Raw genomic sequence first — 5,463 nt, 5'->3', positions numbered from 1 at the left:
GCTGCTCTCTGTGCTGAGCAGTGTTTCAGTGCAAGGAACAGGGCAGAAGGGGATCAGGAGGGGACAGACCCCGTGGGGTTAACTGGGCAGAGCAGTGTCCCTTCTGTGCTGCTTGGGTTTGAGTTTTTTGGTGAAAGGAAAAGCTGACAAGACTGCAGGTCTAATCCTTCTGCCACAGGCAGGAGCACAACCCAGGAACAATGTTCCTGCAGGCAATAGGATGAGACCAGGGCAGAGCAGTGTGAGAGGCAGCAGAGCTGGGTCCCACTCCTGCTCACATCTGCACGGTATTGACAGAGCTGAGCGTGTCACTGAACCAATTTCCCTGGCAATCTTTTGTCATCCACAGCACATTATGCGGAGATGAGACCAAGGTGACAAATGCAATAAAATAAACACTCGGATACTATGGTGATGGAGAGCAGGAAATGCCTGGATGGGAAAAAACAACAAAGCTGAGCTACAAGAGATAAGCAAAATAACCCCTGTGGCTCCTAATGCAAAGAAAGGAGCGGAAAACACGATCAAGATTTCAGCTTTCCCAGAATCACTGAATCATGCAGAAGGATCTGTTATTGCTTCTGTAGATTTAGGAGCTGTGTGGCTGAAATGGAGTAATGGAGCCCCTGTTTTTAACTCTTCTCTTGCCTCTTCCCAAGCGCTCGGGAGCAGCTGATTTATGGCTGTGCAGCTGGAAAGAGCTGAGCACAGCTCTCAAGGACCCTGGCAGATGATTTAGCTCTGAGCAGGAGCCAGCAGGCACATTTGTGCTGGTGATGGAGGAGGGAGGCTCTGGGCAGCCCAGGGTGCTCCCGTGCAGAGGTGAGGGGTGGAAATCTGCACTAACCCGTGTGTGGGAGCAGCAGCATCACCGATGCAGGCAGGAGAGTTGTTGAAAGTGGACAGATCTCTCCAACCCCAGGAGCTGGAGCCCCAGGGAGCAGGCAGTGCAAGCTTTCTCTCCTGCCTGTGCAGCCTGCTGTACATAAACCATCTCCTGTGGGGTGCTGCTGATTCCACATTTAAGTCTCCTCTGCGGACTGGGAATGATGAGATCCATTATGGGATGGAGGCAGCTTTAAATGGGAACAGCAGTGGCTACACTTCCAGAGCTCAGCTCCCTTAGTCCCTGCATGGAGCTGCTGGCTGTGCCCCTGTTGTCACCGAGGTTCCTGAGGGATTGTCCCCTCCAGCCACGTCCCCAGCAGGCTCAAAGCAGGACAGGCAGAGACTGCCAGGTTGCCTCATCTTTTCTTTAATTGAAACACTTGTTCTTAGGGAAACTGCAGCAAGGACAGGCCCTGTGGGCTCTGTGGGGTCTGTGGTCACAGCACCACTGGCTCTGCAGAGCCCAGATGTGGGGAGGCAAGATCATCTCCAAAGCCTTTTCCTTCTGCAGCTGGGCCAGGCACGGGGAAGCAGCCCCCAGCTGCTCCATGGTTCTGTTCACAGTGCTGGATACGCAAAATGTGTTTTTTGGGTACAGCTGTCACTAGAGCAGCTCAGGCACGGGGCAGGCAGTGCACATACCGTGTGTGAAATGGAGAATTCCCTTCTGTGACAGACACAGTCTGGACAGGAGTTGGGAATTTTGCTGCATTTTGCTGCAGTCTTTCTTTGCAGATCTCTCCTCTCTGTTTCTCTCTCTCTCTCTCCCCCTCTCTCGCACATTCACTCTTCCCTTTTTCCCTTCCCTTGCTTTCATTGTTCCCATCTCACAAGCCAGTTTCCTCCTAAATTGCCTGACATTTACACTCAGTGAGACTGGGGAGTGTGGTCTCTGTACCAGTAGGTCTCTGTGATGCTATAGGGACACAGATCCTTTCATTACAAATAATTAATTTAGCTCTATATTGCATAACATCCTAAAAAGCTTTCTAGGGCAGTCTCATGCTAGCTGGATGCACAGTTCCTATCAATATTGCATTACATTTGGGTACAACAGTTATGAAGTTTCATTAAAAATTTAATTTGTGGTTTAAAACTGCAGCATCCCCTTCAAAGTGTAGCAGAGAAACCATTCGGGTTTCTGGAGGGTTGAGCTGGCATCAGCCAAAATTGCAGGGAGAGCTGCAGAAGGGGCCTGGGCTGGGTGAGAAATTCCCTGCCCAGGAATCCAGGGGTGGCTGGAGCAGGGAGCTGGGCTCGGCACGGGGCTGTGCCGCTCCCGCCGGGCTCCTTCTCCCCTTGGAGGAGGGAGGGAAGCTTTAAGCCGTGCCTGAGCCCGAGCCCGAGCCCAGCCTCGCTGTGCCCGTCTGGGCTGGGCTTTGGGAACAGCGGGATGCGTGCCCGGGGCAGTGCGGGGCGAGCAGAGCCCTGGGCAGGAGGAGGAGGAGGAGGAGGATGAGGAGGAGAGGAGGAGGATGAGGAGGATGAGGAGGATGAGGAGGATGAGGAGAGGAGGAGGAGAGGAGGAGGAGGATGAGGAGGAGAGGAGGATGAGGATGAGGAGGAGAGGAGGAGAGGAGGAGGATGAGGAGGAGGAGGATGAGGAGGAGGAGGATGAGGAGGATGAGGAGGAGAAGGAGGAGGAGAAAGAGGAGGAGGAGGAGGAAGATGAGGAGGAGGAGGAGGAGGATGAGGAGGAGGAGGAGAGGAGGATGAGGAGGAGGAGGAGGAGGAGAGGAGGAGAGGAGGAGGAGGATGAGGAGGAGAGGAGGATGAGGATGAGGAGGAGAGGAGGAGAGGAGGAGGAGGATGAGGAGGAGGAGGATGAGGAGGGTGAGGAGGATGAGGAGGAGGAGGATGAGGAGGATGAGGAGGAGAGGAGGAGGAGGATGAGGAGGATGAGGAGGAGAGGAGGAGGAGGAGGATAAGGAGGAGGATGAGGAGGAGGATGAGGAGGAGAGGAGGAGAGGAGGAGGAGGAGGATGAGGAGGAGCTGCCGTGCCCGTGGCCGGATCACCCCCGACCCTGCCGGCGGGAGCGGAGCCGTGTCTGTCCCGGTAACGGGCTCGGCGGGGACGCCTGAGCCGCGCCGGGCGGAGGCGGCTCCGCAGCCGCAGCCGCCGGGCTGGATGAGCGCAGGAATTCCCCCTCCCGCGTCACGGAGCCGCCGCTCTTCCTCCCGCACCGCCCCTGCCGCCGTGTCCCGGCGCTGCCGCATTTTCTGCAGCGGCAGAAAGCCAGGAGCGGCTGCGGGATGGATCCCAGCCCAGTGCTCCCAGTCCTGCCCGGCTGCTGGGACTGGCGCTGCTCAGGGATGCTCTGGGTGCCGGGGTCTCACAGAGCTCGGCCCCTCGGCGGTGACACAAGTGACAGACGGGGACTCCGGGTGTCACAAACCCCACGCTTGGCATCTTTCCCCCTGAGGGGGAATTTGCAGCCCGCGTGGGGGGTTTCAGAGGTCAGCACGGTTCTGGTGTTTGCTGTAGGGCTGCGGAGATCACCTCCCCTCCCCCAGTGAGGATAATAATGGGGAGTGGGTTCCTAAATCCCTTAAGCTTCTTTGATAGCTTCAATATTTATCTGTAATCCTTCTGGTGCTTCTGAACAGACACAGCTCTGTGTCCCTGTTGCTCTGGATCCTCTTCCCACCTTGCAGTGTTCCCTTTCCGTGGGAGAAGAGGCAGGGCAGGATGAGAAGGAAACATCAAAAGCCAGTGACACTGCTGTGCCCCAGTTTTTTCCATGATTATTTATTGTTTTGCAGTCTCTTGCTCCTTTTCTCCCACGCCCTCTGTTGTGTTCTGTTAATGTGCTGTGCTGGGGTGACCCGGGCTGCACACCGGGTGCCCCCAGGGCTGTCCTCAGCTGAGGGGAGAGAAAATGGAGCAAAAGGCTCGTGGGGCAAGGAGAGAAATCCCTCAGCAATCATGGCAAGCAGGCTGAACTTGGGGAAATTAGTTTGTTACCAATCAAATCAGATAGGTGGGATAATGAGAAATAAAAACTAAATATTAAAACAGCTTCCCCTCACCCCTCCCTTCTCCCCAGCATCATCTTCACCCCTGAATCCTCTCCCTCCTCCCCTGCAGAGGATGAGGAGCAGGGGCTGTGGCCACTTCATGCCGTGGTGGCTTTGCTGCTCCTTCCCCCTGCTGCAGCCTGGGCACCCCCACGGGCACAGCAGCCAGCCCTGAGTCCCCCTCCTGCATTAACCTCCCACACAAACCCCAAACTCTGGAGACTGGGATTGCTTCCCTGCCCAGCTCTGGGATGGAGGGATGGATGCGTGGAGGAGTTCCAGGGGCACAGGGATCCCAGCCAGGGCTGGGGAGGTGGGTGTGCAGGGGCGGGGATCAGGGGACAGGGGTCAGGGAGGAGCTGGAGCAGGGACAGTGAGGTTTGGAGGGGCAGAGGTGCCCAGAGCTCAGGTGCTGGGTGCTGGGTTGGGGATCTGATGTGCCAGAGTCAATTTGTGTTTGAGGCTTTGGGGTTAAAACTCGGAAGGTTTTAAAGCCAGGATGGAGAAAACCACTCCAAGGCAAGAGGGATTTCCTGGCTTGCTGCTGTGAGGGCTGACCCCGAGCTCGAGGGCAGCTTTTAGTGGGGAAAGGGCTCTCAGGATGCTGAGATTCTCTGCAGAGGCTGCATTAGGGCTGGGGGACATCGATTCCTGCACAAGGTCGAGGCTGCAGGGGCTGCAGAAAGGCTGAGGGTAACTGGAAAAGCCCAGGAGCTGCTTCCAGGCACTGAGTGGAGCTGGAGACACTTTGGCTGCTGTGAGCAGCTGGCAGAGCTGCAGATGCAGGGATGGCAGGGGTCCAGCCAGCTCTGACCCCCTGGGATGGCAGGAGGAGCCTCAGCACAGCTCCTCTGGGCTCAGACATGGTCTGGTACAACTCTGGGCTGCTGCACACCTGGCAGGAGCACGTTTGGCTCATGGCTCTTCACACTGGGGTTGCAGCTCCATCCCACTGCCCCGCTGTGCAGGGGTGATGCTCTTGGGGTGCTCTGGGGGGGAATTGTTTTTTTTTTGTCTGTTTCCAGGGACAGAAACTCTTGGCATGGGCTGGGGCAGTGCAGCACTCCTGGTGTGTGTCCCAGCCTCACTGCTCCATCAGCCTCCAGTGCTCATTCTGCTGGAAATCCACACTCAGATTTACACAGAGCATTTCTCTATGTGAAACCTTGAGTGGATCGTCCCCGAGGTGGGGGGGGGGGGGTGACACATGTGACAGAAGTTTGTGTGGAAGTTCATCCCATTGCCATTAACTGGTCCCACTGGGTTCCTCCCAAAAACAACGTTACTGGTTAACACTGCATAGGTGAGCCAGGCTGGATTTCTCTATTCTGAGATTAATTTGGTGGCATCCCAATCTCTTGTTGGTTTATCACAGATCATCAAACCAAACCAGTTCCGATTCCAGAGCAATCTGTGCATCATTTGGCTGACATTTCCAAAGGCAGCTCCATCATTCCCAAGCCCCAGGTGAGGACAGGATGACAAATCCCTGTAAAATACTGAATTATTTCTTATCAGCCAAAGGGAAGCGTCAGGTCCTGCCTGTCCCACGGCAA

Source organism: Erithacus rubecula (genome assembly GCF_903797595.1).
Source record: "Erithacus rubecula genome assembly, chromosome: 20".
In the NCBI taxonomy this organism is placed as follows: Eukaryota; Metazoa; Chordata; class Aves; order Passeriformes; family Muscicapidae; genus Erithacus; species Erithacus rubecula.
This window is presented reverse-complemented; position numbering follows the sequence as displayed.